We start from the raw sequence: 16,250 nt of genomic DNA, 5'->3' as shown, positions 1-16,250 counted from the left end.
GAGGAAAATATCATGAATGATATAAACAAAAACATAAGGCTCTTGTTAGAGAACCAAAGGCTAATGAAGCCATGTGATTTAGCCGACTCTCCTAAGTGTAGCAGCAGCTACAGGAAGTGACCCCGGATTTGAAGTCAAAAATCATGGACCCTGATTGTTATAACAGAAGTTGTTGATTCTCACACAGGAAAATTCTCTTCTATGATATGTGGTCCCTAGTTTTAGCTGCCCAAATACTGCGAAAAAGCTGTGGTGATTGTCCTAATTGGCTTGGTCTGAGTTAACTTCACACATTAAACGAGGCACAGGCATAACAACACTGGTAAAGAATGCTGATGTGCTTCTGTTTACTTCTGTGTCTAGGAGGTACAGCATGCAGCTAATGGAAACTTGGGTGGCATCAACAGAAATTTACTAACTAGGAAAATGCAGTCCATAGATAGACAATGCCTATAGCACTGTGTCCACCTCTGGATGTCATTCTAACAGAGATAGAGATAATATAGGTCACATCAGAGGAGTGTCGTCTAGCAATGGTGTTAAGAGGGAAATCTGAGGAGAAAAAAAAAATGGCATAGATGATAGAGGCTTTGTTCATTCCTCCGGCAACCAAATCAAAGTCGTGATGGAAACAAGAAGCAGCAGCAAGGAAAAATCACCTGGGATCTAGAGGAACAAGCCATACAACTAGGAAGAAATCCAAGAAATCACCCTGTAATGGCAGAAGGTAGGACAGGGCAAGGATGCGGGGCTGCCTGGTCCTGAGTGGCTGAGCTAGACGGAGGCTGCGGCTGTGGCTGCGGCATATGCCTCTTAAAGGGGCCGCTTCCACGAGCGGGTTTTTGCAGTAACAGACCTGCTGCCTCTGAGCACCAGTGCCGATTCAGCTGCGCACAGGGGGCACGAGGGACTTACAAGGAGACATTGTCTGAGTGAGAGCCGAGGCAAGGCTGCGTACAAAAGTGCCAGCGGTATCCACTGTTCCCTGTTGAACCCTCCCCCACTACCAGTGCACGGACACAGAACCATAGCCCAGACGTCATCAAACTGGATTACAGAGGTCGCTTCTCCCGGAGGATACCATGAAACCCCGCCTCCCCCAACTCGAGGTCCCACCCAAGCCACGTCTAGGTGTATCCTCAGTGAGTCAGGTGCTCCTTGCTGAGTCTCACATTGGAGGCAGCCTCGGTTTCTGGTGTGGCCTTTTGAGGCAACTATAAGCACAGCATCTGTGGATTGCTTGCTGAATCTTAACAGGTGGCCCCGGAGGGGTAGAGGCTTGGGCTAAGTTTGGCCTATAGCTGAACTCTTCTCAGGACTGTGCCACTGGACTCCTACTTCACAAATCCACACTAATAAGACTGGGAAACTTAGGAGCTTTGCTTAGCCCATAGAAACAGACATGGAAAGGCAGCCAAAATGGGAAGACAAAGAAGCAGAAACCACATGAGAGAACAGAACAGAGATCCAGATATAATGGAGTCATGTAATCTAACAGATGCAGAGTTCAAAACACTGGTTATAAAGATGCTCAATGAGCTTTTGGGAAGTGTAGATAAATTCAGTGAGAACTTCAACAAAGAGATAAAAAACATAAAAATGAAGTGGAAATTATAAAAGAGAACCAGTCTGAAATGAAGAGCACATTATCTGAGATGAGAAGTATATTAAATGGAATCAAGAAAGGAATAAACAAGATGAATGAAGAAGAGGATCAAATGCACCATCTAGAGGACAGGAAAGCCAATCAGGACACTCAATCAGAATGGCAAGAAAAAAGATGCCAGGACTATAAAAATGATTTAAGGAGGATATGGTACACTATTATGGCTCCAAATATTAGTCTGATTGGTGTAACTGAAGAAAATCAAAATGTTGAACAGCTGTTTGAAGAAATAATGATGGAAAACTTCCCTAACCTGGTGAAGAAAATGGACATAAAACCCCAGGAAGCTCAGAGAATTCCAAAAATCAGGGATCCAAAGAGGCCCACACCAAGCCACATCATAATTAAAATGCCAAAGTTTAAATACAAAGAAAAAATATTAAAAGCAGCAAGAGAAAAACAAATAATTACATATAAAGGAACACCCATAAGACTGGCAGCTGATTTCTCAAAAGAAACTATGCAGGACAGAAGGGTTTGGTAAAAAAAATATTTGACAGGATGAAGACTCAGGATCTACAACCAAGGATACTTTAAGGACAGATAAAGAGCTTCCCAGACAAATATAAGCTAAAGAAACTTATCACCACCAAGCCAGTATTACAGGAAATGTTGGAGGGACTTCTTTAAGAAGAATAAACATGTATCAAAAACAGGAATAAAGAATGGTAACAACTACATTCCTATCAATAAATATCTTAAATGAAAAAGAATTAAGTGCTCCAACCAAAAGATAGAGTGGCCAAAGGGATAAGAAAACAAGACCCCTCCATAAGAAAAAGAAGAGGATGGAAAAAAATATTGCTTTGATGGACCTAGAAGGTATTTAAGTCAGACAGAGAAAGATAAACACTAATGATTTCACTTATATGCAGAATCTAAGGAATAAAAAGAACAAACTAATCAAAATTAGACTCACAAATGTAGTGGACAATTTGGTGCCGGACAGAGGGGAAGGAGGCTTGTGGGGCTGGGAGAATGGGGTGAAGGGCTAAAGAAGTACAAATTAATAGCTGATGGATGGTCACGGGGATGGGGAGCACGGCATAGGGAATGCAGTTAGCATTAATACATTGGCTAGGTCAGGGGAGGGAGGGTGCAATTGGAGGGATTGTTTAATGAACTATATAGATGTCTAACCAATGTACTGTATACTTGAAACTAAATTTAAAAAATGATGGTAGATTACTTATAAAAAAAAAAAAAGAGGGAAATCTTAGGGGCCAAACCACCTGGGTTCAAATTTAGGCTCTGTTACTTACTAGCTGTCTAACTTTGTATAACTTTGGATATATTACTTAACCTTTCTGGGCCTCAGTTTCCCCATCCATAAAATGGGGATACTACTTACCTCATAGAGTTGTTATATATATTATATACACCTGGCATATAACACGTAACCAATAAATGCTGACTGTTATTACTAGTGTCATCATCACTATCACCATCGTCATCAGGAATGAGAGAAGATAAAAAGGAGACTTCTAGGGACATGACAGGTCTCCTCAAAAGCTTGAAATTCTGCCAAGAGGAAGAGGAATTAGATGATTTCTATGTGACTCTGGGAGCACATGGGTATCAAAGGGTATAAAGTACAGGAATTCAGCACTGGTCTCATTATATAGGACCCACCGTTTTAATGGTCAGAGTTATCTGAATTAGAGGCTTGCTCTAAATGAGAGGTGTCCTAGGTTACTAGGATATTCAATCCCACCCTGGATGATCCTTTGAGACTTAATAATTAGCTGGGAGGGAGTTTGGGGTGCTGGGTAAAAAAGGTGAAGGGATTAAGAAGTATAAATTGGCAGTTACAAAATAGTCATGAGGATGTAAAGAACAACATAGAGAATATAGTCAATAATATTATATTAACTATGTATAGTGACAGGTGGGTACTAGACTAATTGGGAGGATCGCTTTGTAAATTACATAATGTCTAACCACTATCCTATACTCCTGAAACTAATAAAAAAATCAAATATCAAAAAAAAAAATAGCTGGAAGACTGAATTAAATGATCAAAAAGAACCTAGCCTAGTGTCTATAAACAAATACACACATTTAAGAATGATTAGAATATAAGAAGCTCTACACAAATAAAAACTCCTTTGGTGTAATACTGTCACACTGCCCACCTCCCAAATCTACTCATCAGTCATCCTTCCTGTTTCTACCCAATACCCACACAAACAGGAAAGAGGTGCAGTAAAGAGATTTCTTTTGAATACTAAACTCAGATGCACATAGAAAAATATAAGATGCACCTTATCTTCTAGGGGCTTAATTTCCAAAATCAGTCAGTGCATGCGGTAAAAATCACATCTAGTCAAAATTATGCTGAAAAATCTAGGAAGGCACCACCTTAGCAATTGCATCTTTGTGAGCCCAGCTGGGCTTCTCTCCAGTGTTGGAACTGATCTCTGCTTTTTCTGGTGCAGCACTAAATCAAGAAGTTGGCTTGAATTTAAGTGACAAGTTCTGTGAAAAGTACATATGTTTAAACAGTATATTTAAGTCAAGGGAAGAGATATTTGTTCTGTGGGGAAATGAGACCACTGAGATTCATGTCACCCCCTCATTCTTCGTGAGTGAAATGTCAAGCTGAATTGACTGCACCATTTAATTTACTATTTTTCTATTTTCTCTATTTTCTTTTTTTCTTTTTTCCTTCCTTCCTTCCTTCCTTTTTGATTTATCCAAGTGCACGTTAAATGCACTCCTCTGAACATTTAGGAGCAAACCAGGGCTTGTCAGTCAACAATCATCGCCCTCTTTTAGTCCATGGTTTCTATGACTACTCCCTGGCCCCTGGAGATGCACTTGATTGTTTATCCAGCACCCTCCTTTCCATCAGGAAAGGCACCTCTTCTTTGGGGGAACTGCCCCTTTCCCACTGCAGTCAGTGATTCCAGGGTGTCACCAACCATAGTGCCTCACTGGCCACATGGGCAGGAATGTGACATAAGCAGGGCCGATCAGAAGCCTCCCCTGGCATTTCTTCACTTGCAACCAGAGAGTAGTTCTAAGCCTGTGGGTTGAAGGAAAACAACAAACAAAGAAAGGTGGTGTTGAGAGATGGAGACAGGGTTCCTGGCTCCATTCTTGTCCTCATTCCATTAATCTCTAGGGTCTGGTGTGCCACTGCCCTTCCCGTGGTGATCCAATAAATGTCTTCTTTTTGCTTCATTGGGTTTATGTCACTCCAATACAAGGAATTTTAATACAGCCTTCAAGAGTTTGCTTCTCTGACTTGTACCAATCTCAATATTCTCTACTCAAATGAGAGGGTACACAGAAATAGGCTTGATGCCTGGGCCCACCTCATTACAGACCAAGTTTGAAACATATTCATTTTCAAGCAGGCTCCATAGAGCCCTACCAACTGTGAAGAATAAATTCTTTCAAATCATTTGGATTATGTAACATGAGAGAGAGAGAGAGAGAGAGAGAGAGAGCGAGAGAGAGAGAGAGAGCGAGAGAGAGAGAGAGAGAGAGAGCGAGAGAGAGAGAGAGAGCGAGAGCGAGAGAGAGAGAGAGAGAGAAGGAAGGCAGGAAGGCAAGAAGAGAAAAGGGAAGGGAGGGAGAGCGGATATGAATGAAAACCTTGTGCCTTAATGAGAACTCACTTTTCCTTTGCCCGTCTTTCAGAGTCATCTGAAAAGGCTCTCATCTAACTGCAAACACTAACTGAGTGCCTGTTATGTGCCAGATGCTGACGTGGGGTGGAAGAGACCATACACATGGATACATGTAGTCCCTGCCCTCAGGGGGCTTAGTACCTACAGGACTTTTGAGGTTTGAGGCTCCCAAAAATACCTTGAATAGGTTCATTGGTTCTTTTCCTCCATGTTTATCAGAAATTGAGATAATTTGATATTTTATAAGATTCTTAAGAGTCTAGCTCTCACTAGAAACACACACACACAAAATTGAAATAATCATCTTGTAATTTCTGAGAATTACTTGAGCAGACATTTTCCTAATCTCTCATTTTAAAAGCTGTCCTTCTGGATTAAAAAAGAAAAACTGAATTAAGGAAATTTACCACAAACAATTCATAGCATTTACTTTGAAAGGAAAAGGGCTTTGTGTCTCATTCCTCTATGCACCATTGTCCTGTTGTAGCCACAATGTCCCAGAGAGGCAACTGGTAGATCATTCAACCCACATTCTTTTACAGGTGGTGTAGCTAGGAGGCCTTGTTTCAATGAGTGGTCCAATGATGATAAGTTCTGGCCCAGGGTCCTATTCTGCAGTCACCAGGTCTTTTCCTCCCTCTGCTAGCATACATAAGCCCTCATGGATCTGGGAATTCTCAAAACAGAAATATTTAAGAAATCTCCAAGATGACCTCAGCCACTAACTGAAGACTTAATATCCAAGAAAAGAAAAAAAAAATCTAAGAATTCTCTAGTAAATCCAAGAGAAATTCTTTAAATTTCATTTGCATGGACTAGAATACTAAATATCTCTCTATCTAGCATATCATCTGAAAAAAAAATGACAAGTTAGCCAGACAGAAATTCTGAGAAGTCACCTAGGCAGAGCTTAGGCTAGCAGAGCTGAGAACAGTTCACCCATCCTGCAGAGTTAGATATGTTCTGTTCTTGGGATGCAGACGTACTGCTGGGGATGTCTGGACATTCTGTCTTTAATTGTCCAGGTAAATTGCCTACACCCATTCAATGCCCACTGAGAGTAAACTGGGGTGACTTGCCCATTCCTGGACAACAAGGGTGTGGTCCAGGATGGACAAATACACTAACTCTTCCCCACCTGTGGCCATGGCAGGCATTTCCACTTATCAAAGCTCAGATTCTGTTTATAATAGAGCAGACCGGGCATTTGTCACTTGGAAGAAAGCTTATTGCTACCCTTGGAATGGTCCTTTGGGCACCAAGTGTCTAATCCCTTTGTAAGATTAGAGGTAAGAAAGTCACCAAGCTTGTTGTGCAGCACCTGGAAACCTATTTGAAGATTTTTAATGATAATGAAATGAACAGAAGTTTCACAGGGTAGGAAAGGATCTCTCCAAGTGTGAACAAAAAACTCATCGTTGAATTCTGGGTATGTTGAAAGTTTGACTGGAAAAAAAACTGTGTTGGCTAGCTCAAAGGAGGGTCCCAAGCCTCCTATAAAACTTTTTTCACAGATTTCCCCTGTGTTTGTGAAACTAGGGCTGGAATTGGAAGTATCAGCTGTAGTTTATAAAAGAACTCAGGACTAGAAACTTAGAGAACCAGAACTGGAGACCCAACTCAAATGTGCTTATTGACTGGACTTCCCCAGGGACTGGCACTGGGAAAGTACATGGGAACTTTGTATTTCTGTGATGTGCTTATTGCATAATATCTATTAGCTGACAGTTTTGTTATCCTTTTTTTTTAAACAACAACAACAACAACAAAAATCATACTCCTTTTTTCCTATATCATGAGCAGAGTGCTGTTACCAGAGAGTGTCAGCTGACAGGTCATTCAGTTCACGGATTTCTCCAGGTTCCTAGGTCTAAGCTCAGGTAAGGCAAAGTCTGATGGCCTTGCAAGGGAACCCCAGTCCTTACATCATAAGCATCTCTGCTTATAGCTTCATCTGCTCTCAACACAGGGAACTAATGGGGGAGGGACATGATATGATTAGGACTTTCGAAATATCAGTTTCATAATCTGAAGGATGGATGGGGAGGGCAAGATTAGAAACTAGAAAATGTATTATGAAGCCATTGCAATTGACCAGGCTAGAAATGAAGAGAGACTGAGAGAAAAAATAGAGAAAAAGGAATAAATCTAAGTAACAGTAGGAGGCAAAACCAGCAGCCTTGGTGGTTGATGACCTTAAAGGGGGAAGAAGAGGGAAAACTGTGATGGCTTCTATGAAAGACCAGAACTCACATCCCATCTTAGTCTACTGCTGGTTTCCATAATTTTCCACTAACCCGACTGTTTCACAACCTCTCTCATTGTCTTTCTTTCATTATGAAGTATTATTTCTGATTATTAAAAGTGACTTACATGTAATCATATTCCATGCCAGGTCCTATGTCAATAAGCTGAACTTTCTACCAATCTGATATTTGAAAAGTAACAGGTTAAGACCAATTTATGTCTAAGGCCTTGAATTAATTATTCACCTCACAAAATTGTAACAGCTGGGTGAGAGTGATAAGTCTATCTTAGGTCAGAAGAAAGACCAGCTATTGGTCTTCCTAATATGACCATAAATAATGGAATTAAATTTGGCAAAGGAGAGCCTTTATCCAGACAAGTCTCAGCTTGAGTTTACACATTTTTTAGATATTATATCCAACTCTGATCTCTGACTGATATTATAAATCAAGACAAATTTCACAACCTCAGATCATTAATTCCATTGGAATAAAAACCAAGCCACTGAAGAATTTAAGGACAAAAGACAATCAGAAGGACTAGAAATAATGGTCTACTTTTAAATTAGAAGCTCGAAAGACTATAATAGATAATAACAATCTGAAGACCACAGCCCAAATGACCCTCAGAGAACAATGAGAAAAATTTTCTATTGCATCAAAAGTCATGGAATTGGCTTCCCTTTTTCATTTTTGTTCTTAATTTCTTTCTTATGCCAAGTGTGTTTTCCTTCATCTTTTCCCATTGTCTTTTTCTCCTTCTAATATTTCATTTTTAATTATAATTGGGTTACATTTTAAATGTTTAATTCATTTCTTGAATAAAATTTGATGCTTCATATTTTATCATGATACAATTCACATGCCATAAAATTCACCCTTTTTAACTTCATAATTCAGTAGATTTTAGTATATCCACATTGTTGTGCAACCATCACCAGTATTAATTTCAGAACATTTTCATCACCCCAAAAGAGACCTCCCCCCACCCACATCCATTAGCAGTCACACCCCATTCTTCCCTACACCTAGCCCCAGGTAACCACTACCATAATACTTTCAATCTCTATGGATTTGCCCATTGTGTACATTTTATATGAAGTCATACAATATGCGACTTTTCATATCTAGCTTTTTTCACTTGGAATAATGTTCTCAAGATTTCTCTATCTTGTAGCATGTATAATTCATTTTTATGGCTGAATAATATTTCCCTTTATGAATGTAACCCATTTATTTTATCCATCATCAGTTAATAGACATCTGGGTTTCCCCACTTTTTGGGTATTATAATGCTGCTATGATCATTCATATGAACATCCGTGTGGATATATGCCTTGGTTTCTCTTGAATATATGTGTAAGAGTGGAATTCCTGGTCATATAGTAACTCTATGCTTAATTTTTGAGGAAATTCCAAAGTGGATGCGAAATGTTATTATGCTTCATATTTTTTCACTTAAATATTTAGCCTACGAAAGGCTTCTAGAAATTTGTTTTTTAAAAAGTCAATTTTTGTCTCTTGCTTCCCATTGGCTTTTGATTGATTTTTAATGTGGGTCATTGGTCCTCAATAAACTCAAGGGTTCTGCCCCTACTCCAGGAACTGTAGCAGCAGAACATTTTAAATGGTTAGTTAATGACTATACAATAGTATGTCACTTTTTTAAAAGACCGATGTTTGATCCAGAATAGAAAAAGTGAAGTCCCAAGTCCTCCAAATTTCTGCCTTATTCTCAACATTGTTTTCGGTGCCTACCAGGAGAGGACAGAGATTTGTCTCTGTGGGTGTTTTCTTTTACAGGCTTTACTTCAGCCATTACCCAGCTCTCCTTCATTCCCTTGAAGCTACTACCTGTAAATGTGATCAATGAGAGAAAAGTATTATTTTTCCCCAAACGTTAGAATTGTAATCAGCAACTAGCTTCCCCTTCTCGCACGGGCAGCTTGAATAGATTTTTCTTATGTTTACCTGGGGTTCTCTCTCATTCAGAGGCTAAAGCACACATGTAAACTGTCTATTAGGGCAGTGGTCCCCAACCTTTCTGGCACCAGAGACCGGTGCTCCTATGAGAATCTAATGCTTGATGATCTGAGGTGGAGCTGAGGCGGTGATGCTAGCGCTGGGGAGCCGCTGCAAACACAGATGAAGCTTGGCTCGCTAGCCTGCCTTTCATCTCCTGCTGTGTGGCCTACTTCCTAACAGGTGTGGCCTGAGCGTTAAGGACCACTGTCTTAGGGAATTATGAAAGGCCCAGCAGTTTGACACCTCTGAGGGGGATCCTCTGAAGTCAATGTAAATCCAGGATGAGTCTTTGACACAGAGACAAACAACTACTCCAGCTCCTCAGACTGGGGCTGGGAGCCCAGCATCAACTAAGGTAACTTAGCAGAGGTCTGCCCTGAGGTGGGTGGCACACTGCCAAGCACCCAAGCATTTCATAGGACCTGTTCATGCAGATGTGGGCGTGCTCAATGGTTTGGGGTATTTTTAGGAAATTGCCAAGGAAGTTGATTATGACCCAATCCACCTTCTTCCTTTCTCTCATTTTAGCAAAATATTAACCATTTCCACCTTAGCGCTTCCATAAATCTCTCCCCTGTTAGTAATAATCGAGGTCTGTGATAAGGCCTTTACCGAATTTTCTGTTAATTTTCTCTCTCAGGAAATACATCATCAAGTTGCAAGAGAAAGGGGTGATTCAGTGTCCACTGCAGTTCTTCCCCTCACCCCCAGCCCATTAGGGCCATGTTATGTTTTCTTTCCTCTCACCACCCTCCGAACTCATTTTGGAGGCAATTTGGAAAGCAGCTCCCCAAAAGTCTACTAGATTCAAAAGTTAAGCATTTTCTCTCTTTGTCCCTGAGTCCCCAAGTGCTCTGCAAAGGGTGTGATCTCTAAACAAGCACGAGAGGGTTGAAGGCAAGGGAATTTTGAGAAAATGGTTCACATTCCAAATCTACTGGTTTCCTGCTGCCACTTTCCTTGATTATTCTGTTTTTACCACTTAGCAAGAAGAAAAAGAAAGAAGGAAAAGGATTTTCTCTGAAACCATGACTCAGTTAAGGGCTTGCCCTTCTTTCTTTCCTCTGGAGATACCCTCCTCAGGCAGATCTGGAACATTCCAAGAATCTGTGTAAGTTCACAACCGACCATTCTTTACCATCAGAAAAGCAAATCTCATGAAGTGAGCTGAATGCTATTTAGGGGATTATGAGCAGTTTCAAGTTGCAAGAGTCATATGGCTGGCTTATGGTTAAACCATTAAACAACTTCTTCCTAGTATTTGGGTGTCAAGTTCTTTCTGGCCTACATGCAAACCCTTTAACTAGACCCTTGACCCAATCTTTCCATTCTACCTGCACCTGCATGTTTAGGCCTACTTTAGTCTCAAAGTCCTCAAAGTCCTTGGAGAAAGGTGAACTTTTTCTCTTGGCCTCATGCCCTCTCCCTGTGTCCTCAGATTGAAATTCCTCTCCTAAAGGTCACCCAACTGCACCAGAATTGGGCCCCTGGCCTCTGCCCTTAGGAGTCCTCAGAAGTACCTTCTCTGAAAACAGGCTTCTTATTCTGTTTCTGCAACAGGGTTGCCCATCTCACTTCATGGTCTGCCTCCAGCCTTTCCCCGCCCACTCCCAACTCTCCTGGCCAGGGCTGTCATCTGATTAAGATCACAACGTCCCAACCCATAGCTCTGCCTCTCCTACCACCGTTTGTAACCACAACACGAGGGTGTTTTATTTGAAACTTATTTCCCTGGATGAGCACTACCAGGCCACTACACCTCAAATCCTCCAAGATCTTAGAAGAAAGAAATTGTTGTTTTTACCATTTAAAGCATGCAGCTGCTGGGGGCTGGGAGAAAGCAGTGGCGTGACGGGTTAAAGAAGTACAAATTAGATGGATGGTCACAGGGATGGGGAGCACAGCATAGGGAATGCAGTCAGCAGTAATGTAATGGCTATATGTAGAGCCAGAGGGGTAATAGAGTAATTGAGGGATCATTTCATAAACTATATAAATGTCTAACCAATGTACTGTATACTTGAAACTAATAATAAAATTAAATTTAAAAAGAAAAAGCACACAGCTGCTAACCTACTATGCAGCTCCCAGCTCATCACGGGTGAGAACTTGGCAGGAATTTTTCTGAAAAACAGTAGCCAGGATGAAAAACTGGCCTTGAGGAAGGGTGGGGTGTATGTGTGTGTAGGGGGGGGGCAGGGGAGGCGGAGGGCAGCCGTGCTGAGTGGTGGCTACATATTTTCTGTGGATATATTGGAAGAGCAGGAAAATCCTGATTATCATGATATAAGCAACATTTGAAAGATATTAAACCTTGACCTCATGGAAACCACTAAGAGCAGGCAGTAATCTTAAGCCATTTGCATTGATTATGTTATAACACAATATAAATTGGGGAATAGCAGCGTATTTTACTGGTTGTTAGCAAATGGCAGCCAAGAGTGTTGTCTTCTGCTGCCACCTTGTGTTTAAGACAAGAAAGTTTAAATTCATATTGTTACTCTGGCAATGAGAAACCAGCATTTTAGAGCTGGAAGAGATCTTAGAAATTCTCTAGTCCGACTCCTTTCGATTCACAAATAAGGAAACTGAGATCCAGACTGGAACCAAGAACCTCTGTTCCCTCTCCTGTGCCAACGACTTCTCTGGAAAATCACACTCAGTGTGTGTACTTGGTTGAGTCCTCGACAACTCAGGCCACCAATGTACATGGTAGCAAACATCAGTGTGTCCACATCTACACATATCTCATCTGGTGAAAACATTTCCAAAAGACTGCAGTTGTGTGTGACAGGGCCAAATAAGCAATAATGAGAGCTAACACAGAGTACTCACTACGGAACAGGTACTATGTTAAGCACTGTGCCTATTATCTCATTTAATTCTTCCAGTCACCCTATGAAGCAATAACTATTATTATCGTCATCTTACCCTTTAGGAAACTAAGGCTTAGGAGTGGTTAAGTAACTTGCCCAAAGCACCGCAGTCACATCTGGCAGAGAAAGGATTCAAACTTGGTCTGCACAGTACAAAGTCTGTGCTCCTAACTCTATCATTACTCATCGCATCAACTTTACCCCATCTAGCTTCACTTCACATTAAAACTAGGAGAGATCCCTAAGGTCCCGTTCACTTAGTTTCTTTGTGTATGTCCTGTGATTGCCCTTCTTTTTGCTCCTCAGATCAGCAGCTTCACCATCACTCATAAACATGATAGAAATGCAAATTCTCAGCTGGCACCCCAGGACTACTGAGTCAGGAACTCTAGCTGTGGGGTCTGCCAATCTGAGCTTTAACAAGCCCTCAAGGGATTTTGATGCCTTTCAAGTTTGCGATCCAATGCTATAGAACATCTAGGCATTTTAACAATAATTTGAAGGTAAAGATAGAATGGACACAGTAATTTAGGTATCTGTCTAAATGCAGAAAACAGAGAGCTAGAGGAAAAAGGCTCCTGGAATTTTTTGCTGTTTCTTCCAATCTCCCTTGACCTCATACCTTTTGGCCTTGAGATAAGGGTCAGCTACCCAACAAGAGAAGCAGAAAAGGAAGAGCTCTCTGGGTACAGGTGGAACCAACAGAAGAGGAGCTGAACCCGCCCCCCCCCCTCGCCCCCGCAACCCTCAGGCTGACACTCAGCAGCACTATCATAATGCCCCTACTTGGGGGGTTTAGGACACTGGCTAATTTCTATATCAGTAAATCTCTCTGGCTTATTGAAGAATGTTCCAAAATTCTCCAACCACTTTTTAATAACATGCTTTTCTAATGATAAAAGTAATCCTTGTTATTAATCCTAAAGCATTAAAAGAATAAGTAAACTATAAAGAAAATTAAAATCACCATTCTTGAGCAATAACATTATTAACAATTTGGTACATTTCCTGTCAGCTTTTCCTATGCAAAGATAAACTTTTTATGGCATATTTAAATTGATTTCAACATTTTTGTACTATATAATACCGATGAAGTCTTTATGTATAAGTCTTTGAATACTAGAATTTTTACAATAGATTTCTAGAAGGAAAATTATAGGACTAAGGTTACAATCTTTATTGAGGTTTTTGTTATAAGCAAACTGATTTCCAAAAATCATGTACAATTTTATAGTATCATCAATGAAAGTACCCATTTTCACACTTCTTCATCAACATTGAAAGTGTTCAGATTTTCTCTGAACACTGTTGAGAATAACCTGAATTTTGGAAATATTCAAAAACAATGTGTATCCCATCATCCTTCTCCATCTGAGAATTCAGACTTAGGGTAATCTAAATGATCAGATAAGAACAAGTTCACTTTTGGATACATTAAGCTCTATACGGAAAAAAACTAGGTAAATAGATAGAAATTCCCAATGAAGCATTCGAAAAGCCTAAGAATTATCTGTTAATTATCCTTACTAACCCATCTACATAAAAAATAACCTTTTAAATGCTTTAAATCTGGGTTCAAAAACTCAAATGTTCTCAGGATTTAGGCAGGTAAATAAATTAGTGAAACAGACCAGAGAAATAAAATAGGCAGCAGTTTGCAGTAAATGTAGACTGCATTCCAGAAAAAAGGCATTCATATTTATATTTTAAAAACAGTCTGTATATACTTGCAACAAGTGATCTGAAAATAAAATTAACAAAATAATTCCATTAATAATGGCATCAAAAAGAAGAAAACACTTAGGAAAAATTTAATGAAAGAAGTACAACACATATACAGTTGACCCCTGAACAGCATGGGATTTAACTGAACTGGTTCATTTGTACACAGATTTTTAAAAAATAAATATACAGTCTGCCCTCCATATCACAGGTTTGGCATCCCAAAATTGAACCAACCATGGATCAAAAACACTATTTTCAATTTGCAGTTGGGAATCTGCAGATTTGAAGGGCTGACTATATGCATTGATCTATGCCATTTTATATAAGGAACTTAGGCATCCATGGATTTTGGCATTAATGATAGGTCCTGGAGCCAATCCCCTGTGGATACTGAGAGACAACTGTAGTTAAGTTTTTGGGGAGTCAAAAGTTAGATTTGGATTTTCAACTGTGGGGGGGGGGTGGTCAGAGCCCCTAACCCCCATTTTGTTCAAGGGTCAATTGTACTCTGAAAATTATAAAACACTGTTGAAAAAAATTAAAGAAACCCTAAATAAATGGAAGGACAGCCATGTTTGTAGATTGGAAGACTTGATATTGTTAAGATGACAATATTTCCCAAATTGATCTACAAATTCAGCGCAATTCCCACCAAAATCCCATTTGGCTTCTTTGCAGAAACTGAAAAGCCGATTCTGAAATTCATATGTAAAGGAACCCAGAATATCCAAATAACTGAAAAAAGAAGAACGAAGTTGAAGAGCTAACACTTTCTGATTTAAAACTCACCATGAAGTCATCAAGACAGTATGGTACTGGCAAAAAGACAGACATAAATAAAATGGAATAGAATTGAGAGTCCAGAAATAAATGCTCACATTTATGGTCAACTGAATTTTGACAAAGTCACCCAGATAATTAAATGAGGAAAAGAATAATTGTTTCGACGAATAGTGTTAGTACAACTAGATATCCACAGGCAAAAAAAGAAATTGGACCCTTACCTCATACCATATTTAAAACTGGCTAATTTAAAAATATCAAAGACCTAAATGGAAGATCTAAAACTATAAAGCTTTTAGAAGAAAACATAGGTATAAATCTTCATGGCTCTATATTAGACAATGGCTTCTTGGATATGATAGCAAAAGCACAAGTACAAAATAAAACTTGATAAATTGGACATTATCAAAATTTGGACACTATCAAGAAAGTACAAAGACAACCCTAAGAATGGAAGAACATTTTTGTAGGTCGTATATCTGATAAGGGACTTGTATCTAGATATACAAAAAACTCTTAGAACTCGATAATAAAAAGATAAATAACCCAATCTTTTAAATGGGAAAATAATTTATATAGACATTTCTCTGAAGAAGATATATAAATGGCCAATAAACACATGATTAGATGCATAACATCATTAACCATCAGGAAGATGCAAATCAAAATAATGACATATCACTTCATACCCACTAGGACTGCTGTAATCAAAAGACAGGTAATAACAAGTGCTGGTGAGAATGTGGAGAAATTGGAGCCTTCATACCCTGCTGGGGGGAATGTGATATAGTGCAGCTGCTTTAGAAATTGTTTGGTAACCTAATGTAAGTTTAATTTTTGTGTGTGTTACTCATTCTTGTTCACATGAATCTATCCGGAGGCATATTTGAACTTATCTCTGTCACATTATTCAGATCTTTCATATCCTTCTTAGCTTTCCCGTTGCATCAGATATGACTAATTTTCTTTTATTCTTTCTGACCATTGTTGCATAAAGTTATATGAAAACTATTGTTATCGTAAATTGTAATCTTTTTCTTTACAGATTTATCTCTGACTCATTTAAGACTAAGTACAACATTAACAATGTGAATCCAGGTTTCTTTTGTAAGTATTCACCTGTTCTGCCTTTGTTCATCCTTTTAGTTATTGTGGAGAAGGCAAAATATACAAATATATAATTAAATTGTTTTTAACATAAACAGGATCATAAATGAGGATGAGTGTGTGTGTCGGGGCAGGGAGTATGGAAGGAGTAATATAACAGACCTAGATTTTCATCTTCCATAAT

This window comes from Pteropus vampyrus, unplaced genomic scaffold (genome assembly GCF_000151845.1).
Source record: "Pteropus vampyrus isolate Shadow unplaced genomic scaffold, Pvam_2.0 Scaffold56, whole genome shotgun sequence".
Taxonomy (NCBI): Eukaryota; Metazoa; Chordata; class Mammalia; order Chiroptera; family Pteropodidae; genus Pteropus; species Pteropus vampyrus.
This window is presented reverse-complemented; position numbering follows the sequence as displayed.